Source organism: Benincasa hispida, chromosome 12 (genome assembly GCF_009727055.1).
Source record: "Benincasa hispida cultivar B227 chromosome 12, ASM972705v1, whole genome shotgun sequence".
NCBI lineage: Eukaryota > Viridiplantae > Streptophyta > Magnoliopsida > Cucurbitales > Cucurbitaceae > Benincasa > Benincasa hispida.
In genome coordinates this window covers 22134202-22150442 of record NC_052360.1, presented here as the reverse complement: position 1 = coordinate 22150442, position 16241 = coordinate 22134202, and the positions used below count along the sequence as shown (strand labels likewise).

Genomic DNA, 16241 nt, shown 5'->3' with positions numbered 1-16241 from the left:
TTTTTGTTGAGTAAAAAAAATATTTAACGATAAGGCTGACTAGTGCTTTCCAAATTTAGAAAATGCAACTCATATTAATAAAGTAGTTTTGCCACTTAAAATTCATTGACATGTTTTCTATATTTAGAATTCAATAACAATTAGAATACAAATATAAATAGGAAAGATCCTTCACCTTATCACCATGTTTTCCTATATAAATAAACACATCAATAAGACAAATGAATAAACCAAACATATAAGTTGTGGGATCAAAGATGTTAAAGCTTCAATGGCTCGTTCTTCTCATCGTTGCAACTTTAACTTCCTTATCTTTTTGTAAGGGAAATAATGTCTCGTATGATTCAAATGACATAATTATTGTAACGACTCGACTTTATAGGACTTATACAAGGCCACTACTTCATACATGTAAAAACCTCAGAACGGCTCTCTCATAAATTTTAACTAAATCAAACGAACTAATTTATGAAAATACTTTTGTAACATCTAAATAACTGAAAATCTTTCAAAATAAATTTTATGAAGTCTGATAAATAAAAATTTCAACCATAAAACTCTAAATTCGCACATCAAAACTGGAATTTTAAAACATTAAAATATGAAAACATGAGCAGAAGTATTTTTTGGTCCCAATGGCATGGTCACGGATTCCTTCTATCACTTACTAGTACGTCCTTGCTCTTACCTGAAAAACGTAACGTAAGAAAGGATAAGTATAAAATACTCAGTACGTAACCCACTACCGAGGTCAGGCTTAGCATTTATGTCCAATAAATACAACATGAACTGAAACTCTCTACTAGTAGAACCTAAAGATTTTCCTTACATGGCTCACTTTTTTTCCTTTCCCCTAGAGTGCACCTCTTACGTACACCCCAGGTCCTCTCTATGAATGTAGAGGTGTGTACCTCTTTCATATACATGGTTATGCATACACCTCTTTCGTATACACATAACCCACTGAATGTGTACCTCTTATGTACACATGGTTATGCATACACCTCTTTCGTATACNACACCTCTTTCGTATACACATAACCCACTGAATGTGTACCTCTTATGTACACATGGTTATGCATACACCTCTTTCGTATACACATAACCCACTGAGTGTGTACCTTTTACATACACTCTAGATCCTCTCTATGAATGTAGGGATGCATAACTCTTTCATACAAATGGTTATGTATACATATCTTTCGTATACATATAACCCACTAAGTATACACCTCTTACGTACATCCCAGTACCCTTTAGATATGTATCACTTTCATACACACCAACCCTGGTACATCTATTTCATAGACTAGCGCCTTCAGACATGCATCGCTTTCATGCAGTCAAATAATCTAGAAAAGAAAAGATGTTGTATCTAACTTAATATAACACATTCACATAATCATGAGTCCTCTAAAATCTCCTCATCAAGGTCATGTTAATTAACCTCAACGTACGTGTTTAATCTAGTTTTAATGGATCAACTCTAGAACATCACTTTCATGCACTAAATCATGTAAACAATTAAATTCCAACTTTCATAATTATCCTAAATCCAAAATTACAAATCTTTTTAGATGCTTGATTTAATAACTTCTAAATAAACTAATTATCTTCTCCTAATTCTTTACTTAAATTTTGGATCCAAAATCAAAAATTAAAGAGGGTAAAATTTCACAAATGCCTAATTGATTTTCTTATTGTGATTCTTCTTTCCTTCAATCAGAGCATAAATATATTTGAAGTTATTGTCAAAATTAAACTTAATTTGTATAATTCAAAATTTAATTAAATTCATATCTATGAACATAAATATATGTTCGTTTCAATCAGTTCTTCCATGAATTAATAACGTCAAATGGCCTTATTGTGATCCTTCTTTCCTTCCATAATACAAAAACCAATAGTTACCTCATATTAACTTCTTTCAAGTCATTAAACTAGCAATGACAATCATTCAATACATAAAGCTTAGACATGAAGGCTTTTAAATATATTTTGCATAAAAATTCCAATGAAAGAACATACGGCGAGAACAAAGGGTTCGTAGTTAGCCATAAGGGACAGGAACCGAGATTTACATCGTAATCCAGTCTATAGAATCTAAAACTTAGGCTCTGATAGCAACTGTAATAACTCGACTTTCTAGGACTTATACAAGACCATTACTTCATACATGCATAAACCTCAAAATGACTCTCTCACAAATTTTAACTAAATCAAACGAATTTATTTATGTAAATACTTTTGTAACATCCAAATAATTCAAAATATTTTAAAATAAATTTCATGAAGTCAAATAAATAAAAATTTCAACCATGAAACTCTAAATTCTCATATGAAGACTGGAATTTTATAAAACATGAAAACGTGAGCGGAAGCATTTCTTTGGTCCCAATGGCACGATCATGGATTCTTTCTGTCACTCGTCGATATGTCCTTCCTCTTATATGAAAAACATAACATAATAAAGGATAAGTATAAAATACTCAGTAAGTAACCCCACTACCGGGGTCAGGCTAATATTTATGTCCAATAAATGCAACATGAACTTAAACTCTCTACTAATGGGACTTGAAGATTTCCTTTACATGGATCACTCTTTTTTCTTTCCTCTAGAGTGCACCTCTTATATACACCCCAGGTCCTCTCTATGAATGTAGGGGCGTGCACCGCTTTCGTATACATGGTTATGCATACACCTCTTTCGTATACACATAACCCACTGAATGTGTACCTCTTACGTACACATGGTTATGCATACACCTCTTTCATATACACATAACCCACTGAGTGTGTACTTTTTACGTACACCCCAAATCCTCTCTATGAATGTAGGGATGCATACCTCTATCGTACACATGGTTATGTATATACCTCTTTCATATACATATAACCCACTGAGCGTGCACCTCTTACGTACACCCCAGTACCTTTTAAGTGTGTATTACTTTCATACACACCAGCCCTAGTACATTTATTTCATGTACTAGCGCATTTAGATGTGCATCGATTTCATGTAGTCAAATAATATGGAAAGGAAAAGAGGTTGCATCTAGCTTCATGTTACAAATAACATTCACATAATCATGAGTTCTCTAAAATCTCCTTATAAGCTCATGTTAATTAACCTCAGCGTACGTGTTTAATCTAGTTTTAATGGATCAACTCTAGCATGTCACTTTCATGCACTAAATCATGTCAACAATCAAATGTTCGGAATTTTGTAATACATCATATAGCATACATACTTTCATAATAAATCATATAACTATATACATCGACAAATGCCTAATTCTCACCTAGCTTTAAGACATTCCAGTGGTAGTGCCACTTAACTCATAATTTAGGGTCATGCTCAATCGTTCTTTTAATATGTCTCCTAATATAAATCATGCCCATATACCTATAACATACTTTAGACATATTATCACATGCTCATATATCTTTTCTAAACAGTTCATTAAACCTCAAACTCAACAAAATTATTCTTGTAAATGGTCTTATAATCCTCAAAATAAATCTTAAATTTATCACCTGGCCCAAGAGTAAGATTACTTACCTCGAGTTGAAATTCCAAGACTAGCTCAAGCAATCAAATGCTAGCAACACTCAAATTAACATTCTCAAACTGTGCCGAAAACGCCAACAAAATCGACCCTCTAAATAGAAAATGAATTCTACACCAACTTTAATCCCGAAGCCAAGATCCAACAAGAACAGTGACGAAGGAAAGAAAATCTGCGTGGCAGATCAGTGGCTGTAGACGAGCGACACACTCAGATCTAGCAGACGGAGCGGAAGCTGGCTGGAGGCAATGGCGATGCTATTTGTGAAGGAACTCATTTTAAAGAGATCATTGAGCGAAAGTGAATCGTCCAAATTCAATTTAGATTGAAAACACGAATTTATAGCAAATATACAGATTATGCATTCTAAATAAAATTACAACATGCTTTTTAAACAAGAAATAGAGTTCAAAAGATTATACTTTTGAAGAATGTTTCTTTGTGTAAACCCCTCTCGAACCATCATGAACTCGAACACAGTAGAAAACTTGAAAACTTTCTTCAAGAAATTCAAGAACCAAAACGATACACAACCACTAGGAACCTTCGGTATGCTCAGGGTGAGAACCCAGGAGTTGTGTAACTTTATCCATTTCTGGAAATCAAATAAAGAGTTATGCAAAACTGTCATCCTTTAGGGGGACACCCATGATGCCACGAGGCAATGCACGAAACTTTATCCAACCTAATAAGAGAGACCGAGGGATATGTTGCCACACGTTCCGCTCCCATTTACTATGAACACTCTCTCCATTCACCTTGATATTGACCTACTCAAATGCCACCCGTAGGGGGACACCCATGGTGCCTCGAGGCCAAGAATAGATCTCACAGTGTGAACTTTTAGGGAGAAATGTGTAGAGGTTAAAGTGAAGTATCATATACTCCACTTTCCTCCCACTGAATGTTCTACCGCATGATCGTCTACCCATCGAGCACCTACGCGATCATGTAGCCAACGCACTACATGATCGCGTAGCATTAGCTATGCGATTATTTAGCAGATGCTAGATGATCGTGCAGAAAACTCTACACAAATGCATAGCAAAATCTAAATGAACGTTTAGCTCTAACTACACGATGTAGCCACCGTTTCGTCTTCTCCATCGAAATGCATTGCAAACTTTCTTCTGAAGCTTCACGAACGATTCAAAACTAAACGAATACAGACTCGATTGCAAGTTAAATGCCAAAAACGCAAGGGCCCTTAAAAATTAACTTTGTAATAGTAAATCGAAAGCCAAAAACAAAGATTACTATCCCGAAACATCCATCAACAACCATCCACATACATTTAACAATTAAACGCAATGCAGAATCTAAAACCCACTAAAACTGTAAACTATTTCAATACAAAAATGGAATTTGAAATCAGAACACAAACCTGGTTCTGATACCAATTGAAGGAACTCATTTTAAAGAGATCCTTGAGTGGAAGTGGATCGTCCAAATTCTATTTAGATTAAAAACACGAATTTATAGCAAACATACAGATTGTGCATTCTACATAAAATTACAACATGCTTTTTAAACAAGAAATAGGGTTCAAGAGATTGTACCTTTGAAGAACGTTTCTTCGCGTAAACCCCTCTCCAACCATCACGAACTCGAACACAGCAACAAACTTGAAGATTTTCTTCAAGAAATTCACGAACCAAAACGAGAAACAACCATCAAGAATCTTTGGTATATGCAAGGTGAAAACCCAAGAGTTGTGGGCTCTGACTATTTTGGTAATGAAAGTGTTTGAGTTTTTTAGGAGGAAGAAGATTGAAGAAGAACACTATCGTATAGCAAAAAAACTTCAATCTGTAGTCTATCAACCTATCGTATAGACTCTCTTTTTTCGTGTAGACTTGTTTAATTTTATTATGGAAAAAATAAAATCTCATTTTGTTTATCCCATTTTCCATAAAAACTACTCAACCACTCACTAAGGTGGTTGAAGAGTAAAAAGGGATTATTATTCAAAATAATAAATAATATAAATAAATATGATAACCAACTTATCATATTATATTTATAACATAGAGTTTTAATATTGCATCATATACAATATCAACTATAGTTCTATTTCTCTATTTATGGCATTTAATATAAATCACATTTATATTAAAATTAACAACTATGAATCTCATTTATAGAAAATATATTTGAATCACATTCAAATATTTATTCCTCCAATTAAACTATAATGTATCAAATACCTTATGTCAATTATATCATATATAACTAAATTCCCTCTTATTAATTTGAACAATTCAAATTAACCAAAAAACTGATTCTCAACTAAATTCTTTTGAGCTACCAAGGGGACCTTATGGACCTGTAGCTTGAAGCTCCAACTGTACGTGAATAATTAATTAAACTCTTTAATTACATTATCTACCATCCTCCACTAAAAACCGATAGTTGTACTCTTCACACTACAAATATATTTATGTGTCCATTGGATTTAACCAATCAACAGTACGATGACCCTTCATAAATTACTCGTAAGTACAGCTACGTCAAATTACCATTTTTCCCCTGTAGTTACATCTAACTCCTTAAGTACTACTGATCCCTCTAATGAATAATACATCATAGTCCTACTATGACTAAACCCCTCTCGAGCCAAGAGAAGGTGTGGTGCCACATTGTTCAAGACCTGGAATCAACCCTTAAGAGATCAATTTATCTACTTACCCCTGCTTCGGGGACGAAGTGAATTTCATCTTGTGTAGCTGAGTTCCTAACTCCCCAATTAAAAGAATCCCCAAAATGGTAGGCTTTTTGAGTCAACGATCTGGCCACTCTCACCCATACAAATCAAAAGACCGCCTTCACAGGCAGGAGTTTACAACTCACCCAAGATTAAGGTCATGTTACCTATGGTCATCCTGGTGAAATGAAAGTCTTTATTATAAACGACGTTATATAATGAGACTAAGCATTTTATGGTCCGGTCTTATACAAACTGCTTTGTATAGAATATCCTCGCTCGCATGTCTAATACATGAATGATCAAGATCAGATCATTTGTAGCACTTTACAACATTTGTAACATTTACAAAGCAGACCATACTCGTAGTGTTACCAGGATAAGGTACCCAACCTTGTCCATATACTACAAACCATTTAGGTTATCAGTTAAAAAAGATCCACTTGTATATCTCCACATACATGTTTAAGTTACAACGAGAACCTTGGATGTTAGTTAATTGGTTTGTGGTTAATGCAACTAAAATATCACATATTTTATAGACAAAGTGAATAAAATATCAAATATTATTAATCACATACAAGTTTGTTCATACAAGGTTTACAACTATAGGACCCAGAATTAGGGCATCAACTCCAAGAATCTCCCACTTGTCCTAAAGCTAGTGGGGTGTACAAGATAATAAAATACAAGTATACAAAACAATAAACTAGGGCATGACACGCCTGGTACAAGATCTCCCACTTGCCCTAGTCCAGCCGTGGTCTATCCCATAGACCCATACTCTGTAGGTGACCCTCAAACACTGTAACCGTGAGGGCCTTTGTAAACGGATCAGTAATATTGTGCTTCGAAGCTATCTTCGTGACAATCAAGCCCCCTTGATGCATAATCTATCAGATGAGATGATACTTCTGCTCTGAAGGAAATCGAACACGAGGATTTCCATAAGCAGCGGAATAGATCATTCCAAATTACAATCATGTATGAACATTACAAATTACAGTCATAAACAAAACAAATGGTTATGCATTCAATATAGAAATTACAGCATGATACACCAAGAAACAAGAAGAAATGCTACGAATGTTTGTCGACTCGTCTCCACGCTCCTTGCTCACGAACGTTCGGACACAGCCACCTCGAATGAAGGAACCAACAATCGTGTAAACGATTGAGCAAGTGGGAGAAGACTGGACCTATCATATAGGTCGATGCCCAATCGTTTAGCAAAAGCTATATAATCGTCTAGCAAAAGTTGAGCGAATGTTTAGCTCATCGTTTAGCAGCGTGTCTATCGCCTACAAACACTACACGATCGTTTACCTTTTGTCAAGCTGTCATTTAGTAAATCCGTATTTACTTGACAAGCTCCGTGAGATTCTTTTTCCGAGAGAGAAATCTCAAATCAATTTTGACAAAAACTTACTAAAATTAGGAAAGTAATTTTTCTTTTATCTCACGGTTACCATGAACCACCAATAACCTCCCACTCAATTGGTTATTAGAGAAAAGGATTTAATTATCCAATAATTAATATTATTATAAATATAAATGATAATCAACTTACCATACTATATTTATAACCTATAGTTTTAATATTTCATCTCATGAAACATAAAAAACCATAGTTCTTTTTCTATTCCATGGCACTTAATGTAAATCTCATTTACATTAGTCCTCCACTAGATATATCTCATACATCATACCGATCATATCATATATAATCGAAATACCTCTTGTCAATTTGAACATTTCAAGAAATGATCCTCAACTGAATCCATTGAGCTACCAAGGGGACCTTATGTACCTGTAGCTCGAAGCTTCAACGATACGTGAATAACTGACTAAACTCTTTAGTCACAGGATCCACCATCCGTTAACTGCCAGGCACTCCACTAAAGATCGACAGCTGAACTCTTCTTACCACAGATATATTATTTGTCCATCTTAACCAATCAATAGTGTGACAACCTTTCACAAATCGCTCGTAAGTACAGCTGGGCCAATAACTGTTATGCCCCTGTATTTACATCTAACTCCTTAAGTACCACCGATCCCTTTAATGAACATAAGTCATAGTTCTACTATGACTAAGTTCTCTCTTCCAAAGAGAAGTTGTAGCCACTATGTTCAAGCCCCGGAATCAACCTTAAGGGAGCAATCTCTCTACTTATCCCTGCTTTAGGAAAAGAGTGAATTCCATCTTGTGGATTGAGTTCCCAACTCCCAGATCAGACAAGTCCTCAAAAAGGTAGACATGTTGAGTTGAAAATTTGGCCACTCTCGCCCATACTAATTAAAGAACCGTCCTCAATGGCAGGAGTTCCCAAAACACTCAGGATTAAGGTTGTGTCACCTATGGTCGTTTAGGTGAGATGCAAGTCTCTAGTATCAATGGTGTTATATACAAAGTCTAGTCATCTCGTGGTCCAGGTCTTATACAAACTCTTTGTATAGGATACCCCTGCTCGCACGTCTCCATATGAATGGTCAGGATCTACCATCTGTAGTAGTTTACAACACTTGCAAACCTCTACAAAGCGGGTCGTATCCATAGTGTCACCAGGATCAGGTATCTCACCTTAATCCTTATACTATAGAATTATTTAGGTTATCAGTTAAGACAATGATCCACTTTTATATTACATATACATGCTTAAGTTCACATAAGATAACCAAGGAGCTTTGTTTATTGGATATGAGTAAATGTCATAATGAAATAACATTTATTTTATTCATTAAACAATGTGTATCTTTACAAAACAACGAGACTCCGGGAGAATTAGGACACCAATCTCAACACGCTTTATGTACTTGCCATGTTTATGACCCCTAGGCTCACGGAAATTTGCCACAACACCACTATTATCACAATAAAGTGTGATGGGCCCAGATCAGTCAGAAATTTCCTGAGCCAAACGACCTCCTTAGCAGCTTCAAAAGCCGCTACATACTCAGCCTCCATGGTGGAGTCCACGATGTACCCTGGCTTGGTGCTTCACCATACTACTGCCCCTCCATTAAGAGTGAACACTGATCCTGAAGTTGATTTTCGAGAATCCTTATCAAGCTGAAAATCAGAGTCTATGTATCCTGTAAAAATCAAATCCTTAGAACCATACACAAGCATGTAGTCCCTCATTCTTTGTAGATTCTTAAGGATGTTCTTAATGGCTGTCCAGTGATCATATCCTGAATTAGATTGATATCTTCTAACTATCTCCACTACAAAGTAGATGTCAGGTCTAGTACATAACATCGTATACATCAAACTGGCCACGACAGACGCATAGAGGACCCGTCTCATATCCTCAACTTTTTGAGGTGTCTTAGGACACTACTCCTTAGACAAAGTAACTCTATGCCTGAAAGGCAAAAGATCCCTCTTGGAGTTTTGCATCGAATACTTAACAAGCATCTTATCAATATACGATGCTTGAGACAGCGCTAGCATTTTGTCCTTTCGATCTCGAAAGATCTGAATACCCATAAAAAACTGAGCCTTTCCCATATCTTTTATTTGGAATTGGGTCACTAGCCAGTTTTTAACTGTAGTCAGTAAACCTACATCATTCCTAATGAGTAGGATCCTATAGGACCCTACAAATCAATAAAATATTATTAATCCCATATAAGTTTGTTCATACAAGGTTTACAAACTATAGAACCCTACGAGATTTAGGGCATCAACCCCAACAGTCTGCAGCGAGGTGCTAGCTAGAGGTGAAGGGACGAACGATGGGGAGGAAAAATCTCAGAGGGTTGGGGCACTTCGTGAAGACAAAAGAGAGAGAGAGAATTTGGGGGATGTGCAGCACATGAGGGAGAGAGAGATGGAGGGAAGAGAAAAATTCATGTGAATTTAATAATCCAATTTTAAAACCACGTGACATAAATTCATGTGAATTTAATTCAAAATTATGAATACACGGGATGTTACATTCTTCCGATCTATAACTAGATCATTGTATGAAAGTGATGTGATAATATATGAATACACTAGCAACACTCAATTTAATTCTCCTAAGAGTGCACTAGAGCAGAAATTTCGTATACAATGATCCAAATGACAATAACCAGACATTCCAGTAGTAAGATCCTGGGACCTCCAAATTATATATTTTTGCTCTGATACCAACTGTAACGACCCAACAACTAGCCTGCATAATTTTGAATTGAATTTTGACCATAACTCCAAATCCATCTATAGTCATCCATCTCTTAATTCCAATTCAAAATTAACTACTTTTCCTCAAATTTAATTTAATTTTGACAATAACTCCAAATCCATCTATAACAATCCATCTTTTAATTCCAATTCCAAATTAACTACTTCTCCTCTAAATTGAATTTAATTTTGAAATATATTTTCTTTTTTTTTTCCTTAATAAATATATCACATCAAACTCAAATATTTCACCTCTTCTCCAATTAATTAAATAAACCTTAAAATAAATTCACCAACTTTAAATCACTTCTTTCCAAAAATCCTAAATCCCAAAATTAAATTCCAACTTTTCACATTAACTTAAATCCAAATTTACAAATCTTTTTAGATACTTGATTTAATAACTTCCAAACAAACCAATTATCTTCTCCTAATTCTTTACTTAAATTTTGGATCAAATTCCAAAATTAAAGAGGGTAAAATTTTAAAACCACAATTTTCCTTTTCCCTTTCAAATTTCAGAAAATCTCAAAATTTCTTATCCAAATAATTCGATTATCCCTTCTAATTAATTTAAAACTCTACTCAAAGAATCCACATTAACCAATAAAACTTCTTCAACGGTAACAATTTGATTCCAAATTCTAAATATTAGGAAAACTAAAACTCAACAATTTGAGATAATTAACTTAAATTTTCCTAAAAACTTGGGATGTTACATTCTTCCCATCTTTAGAACTTTCGTCCTCGAAAGTTCAAATCTCGAAAAGCTTTTGATATGTAATCCTCGCCTCATCATCTCACTTTTGAATTGCTTCATCGATAAGTGAATAGTACTTCAAACTTCAGTTGCCCATAAAGGTCTATACCTCCTTTCATATAACATCTCCAAATTTTCAAAGGAAAACTAATTGAAGTCAATTTCAAATTCGCACAACCAACGAACTCTTAACTTAGGAAGCCAAACCAACTTAGCCTTTGACCTAACAATATTAATTTCCATTATCCTATCAGAATAATAAAACCTTCATTAAATATTTTTATTTTCCTCCCACTTATCTTCGTTAAGACCAATAAGTTAAAGGTACATTTTCTTCACTTTCCAAGTGAAACATAATCTCTATACCAAAATATGTGACCACTTCCAACCCTTTTATAACCTATAATTCAATTTCAAACTTCCTACTTTTATTAGGGTACTTTCCACAATTTAACATTGCTTTTAAACTTCCAAATTCTCATCCTCTTTCTTGGTATAGCTAATTAAACCTAAGCTTTTTCATCGCAATAAAGACATAGACAAAGTCAAAGTACCTTGAGATCAACAATTTATTTTCTCCCATTTTAAACCAATTATAATTTCGACCACCTCACCTTCTTTGACCAATTTATCCTTCATGAGTTTTGTAAGGAGTCCCTCATACTATCGCTTTATTCTCCAACTAGTAATACTTCTTTCTTTTAGATATACTACATGAAGAACCTAAACACCATACCTTACTCAGTCCACCAACTCTGACACCATGAAATTGATTATGATCTATTAATTCTTTCGAAATTTCTCTTGAAACATTTTGAACCCAATACCTAGTAACTTTTAATAAAACCACCGTCTCTTCCTCACCTCTTGCTTATCTTATAAAGAAGCTTAAATCTCGTACTTAGGAACGCGTGCTTTGTGAAAAATTTTCCTGTAGCATCACCAATTTTTATTCCCTCAATGCAATACATAATACTATTCCTCAACGAATTCCCAACTCGCCTAGCTTATTCGATGGTTTAGACAAATACACCCTTTTCTTTCTTTCTTATCATAAGTTCATAATACTTCATAGTTCTACTAAGTTTCAATATCTATGAACATAAATATATGTCTGTTTCTATCAATTCTTCCATGAATTAACTAATGCCAAATGGCCTTATTGTGATCCTTCTTTCCTTCCATAATACAAAAGTTAATAGTTATCTCATATTAACTTCTTTCAAGTCATTAAACTAGCAATGACAATCATTCAGTACATAAAGCTTAGATATGAAAGCTTTTAAACACATTTTCCATAAGACATTTAATGAAAGAACAAACTTGGTGAGAACGAAGGATCCGTAGTTAGCCATAAGGGACACAAAACCGAAAATTACATCGTAAGTCAGTCTATAGAACCTAAAACTTAGGCTCTACATTCATATTATGATCCTTCTTTTTTTCCAAGTTATTGTCAGAAAGAAATATATTTCTGCTCTGATACTAACTGTAACGACCCGAACTTTCTAGGACTTATACAATGCCGTAACTTCATACATGCATAAACCTCAAAACGACTCTCTCACAAATTTTACTAAATCAAACGAATTTATTTACATAAATACTTTTGTAACATCCAAATAACTGAAAATCTTTCAAAATAAATTTCTTGAAGTCTGATAAATAAAAATTTCAACCATGAAACTCTAAATTCTCACATCAAGACTGAAATTTTAAAACACTAAAACATGAAAACATGAGGGAAGCATTTTCCTTCTGTCACTCGCTGGTACGTCCTTGCTTTTACCTGAAAAACATAACATAAGAAAGGATGAGCATAAAATACTCAGTAAGTAACCCCACTACCGAGGTCAGACTAAGCATTTATGTCCAATAAATGCAACATGAACTGAAACTCTCTACTAGTGGGACCTGAAGATTTCCCTTACATGGCTCACTCTTTTTCCTTTCCCTTAGAGTGCACCTCTTACGTACACCCGAAGTCCTCTCTATGAATGTAGGGGCGTGTACCTCTTTCATACACATGGTTATGCATACATCTCTTTTGTATACACATAACCCCACTGAATGTGTACCTCTTACGTACACATGGTTATGCATACATCTCTTTCGTATACACATAACCTACTGAGCGTACACCTCTTTCATATACACATAACTCACTGAGTGTGTACCTCTTACATACACCCCAATACCTTCTAGGTATGTATCACTTTAATACATATCAGCCCCAGTACATCTATTTCATGTACTAGCACCTTCGGACATACATCACTTTCATGCAATCACATAATCTGGAAAGGAAAAGAGGTTGCATCTAACTTCATATTACATATTACATTCACATAATTATGAGTCCTCTAAAATCTCCTCATCAAGTTCATGTTAATTAACATCAACGTACATGTTTAATTTAGTTTTAATGGATCAACTCTAGCACATCACTTTCATGCACTAAACCATGTAAACAATTAAATTCTAACTTTCCAAATTAACTTAAATCCAAATTTAAAAATCTTTCGAGATACTTGATTTAATAACTTCCAAATAAACCAATTATCTTCTCCTAATTCTTTGTTTAAATTTTGGATCCAAATTCCAAAATTAAAGAGGGTAAAATTTTTTAAACCACAATTTCCCCTCTTCCCTTTCAAATTTCACAAAATCTCAAAATTTCTTATCCAAGAAATTCAATTATCCCTTCCAATTAATTTAAAACTCTACTCAAAGAATCCACATTAACCAATAAAACTTCTTCAACTGTAACAATTTGATTTCAAATTCCAAAGATTAATGAAACTAAAGCTCAACAATTTAAGATAATTAACTTAAATTTTCCTAAAAACTCGGGTTGTTACAATTATCAATGGTGAATGATGCATTTTCTTCTCAGGTTCAATTCATTGTCCGCACAGTACAGAAGCAATGTGGCCTGATCTCATTAAAAAAGCTAAAGATGGCGGGCTTGATGCAATCGAGACCTACATTTTTTTGGAATCGTCACGAGCCTTAATGACAAAAATATGATTTCTCTAAACATCTGGATTTTATCAAATTCTTCTAGCTTATCCAAGATGTAGGCCTTTACGTTGTCATAAGAATTGGTCCTTATGTGTATGTCGAGTGGAACTACATAGGCTTTCCAATGTGGTTACACAATATGTTAGGAATCCAACTACAAACTGACAATCAAGTCTGCAAGATTGAATTGCAAACTTTCACGACAAATATAGTGAATATGTGTAAACAAGCCAACCTCTTTGCATCACAAGAAGGGCCAATAATATTATCTCAAATCGAGAATTGAGTATGAAAATGAGATGATACCTTATGCAGATGCAGGAAAAGCATATATCAATTGGTGCACTCAAATGTCTGAATCTTTCAATATTGGCGTCACATGGATCATGTGCCAACAAAGTGATGCCCCACAACCTATCATTAATACATGCAATGGATTCATGTGATAACTTTAGCTCTACCAATCCTAAGAGCCCAAAAATGTTTACTGAAAATTGGGTGGGACGGTTCAAGAAATGAGACGATAAAGACCCTTGCAGAATTGCAGAAGATGTAGCATTTTTTGTTGCAAGATTTTTTCAAGTTGGTGGTGTCTTTAACAATTATTACACGTATCATGGAGGCACAAACTTTGGAAGAACATCAAGAGGTCCATTCATCATTACATCTTATGATTACAATGCTCAACTTGATGAATTTGGGAATTTGAATCAACCTAAATGGGGGCATCTCAAACAACTCCATGCATCAATCAAATTAGGAAAGAAGATTCTCACTAACAACATGCCCTCAAACAAAAACTTTGGTAGCTCTGTAACTTTAACAAAATTCTCTAACCCAACAATAGGAGAAAGGTTTTGCTTTTTGAGCAACACAAATGACATCAATGATCCCACCATAGATCTACAAGCAGATGGAAAGTATTTTGTACTGGCTTGGTCTGTGAGCATTCTTGTTGGTTGCAATAAGGAGGTTTATAACACTGTAAAAGTAAATTATCAAACATCTATGTTTGTGAAAGAGCAAAATGAAAAGGAAAATGCACAACTCTCATGGGCTTGGGCTCTAGAGCCTATGAAAGACACTTTACAAGGAAATGGAAAATTTATGGGAAACCTTCTTTTGATTAGCACTAGCTATAGATTCTCTTAGTTGTTCTAGGTAGTTTCTCCTAAAAGTCTTCCCCAATTGACTTGTTCCTTCTAAACCCAATCCAGACTTTGACGTTCCTCTTCGTTTGAAAAATCCCTTATTTTCCACCCCAGGAGCAAACTTCTTACTCTCCACTTGATTTCCCTTGTCCACTGCTTGCCTATTGTCTGCCCCTTGTTCCTCAATCATCATACTTCTTTCTACTCTCATGGTCGCCTCCACTAACTTTGAAAATTCAAACCATGCAGCGGTAGCTGTCACATGTGTCTTAATTTATTTCCTTAGTCTTGCTTCAAACCTCCTACACCTTTCACTTTCGTCCTCAATAATGTTCAAAGCATACCTTGAAAGTTCAGTGTACTATAGCTCGTACTCTACTACTATCGTACTACCTTGTACAAGTTGTAAGAACTCATTCCATTTTACATCACGGGACGATCAGGGATAAAATTTCTCATAACAAGCTTCTCGAAATTCCTCCTAAGTGGGTTCACCTCTTCCCTTCCTTCTATTTTCAACTACTCTCCACAAATCCTCCCCCCTCTTTTGTAATAGGAAAATTGCAAGATTTACTTTTTGATCTTCGGGGCATCACATTATTTTTTTAAAAAAAATTTCTAGTTGAGTGATCCGTATTTCGGCATCAGCGGGATAGGTGGTTCCTTCATATACGGTGGCACTCAATGATCTTAAGCGTTCTATTCCAAATTTCTTCTCTGGGTCAAGTTGTACGATTCCCAAGCTTTCTTGTAGTCAGTGGGCAGACTTATCTAGAAACTATTCTTCCTGTCTTAATCCCTTTTATGGATGACTAGATCCTTCTTCACTCTCCTCATTGGATCTATCGGTGTTGAGTGGTTT

The 16241-nt window shown here is 34.9% G+C and overlaps 1 pseudogene; it reads left to right on the top strand.

Moving 5' to 3' along the window:
- The first annotated feature begins 257 nt into the window (after positions 1 to 257).
- On the top strand, positions 258 to 15380 carry LOC120067450 (annotated as a pseudogene).
- The last annotated feature ends 861 nt before the right edge of the window (positions 15381 to 16241 follow it).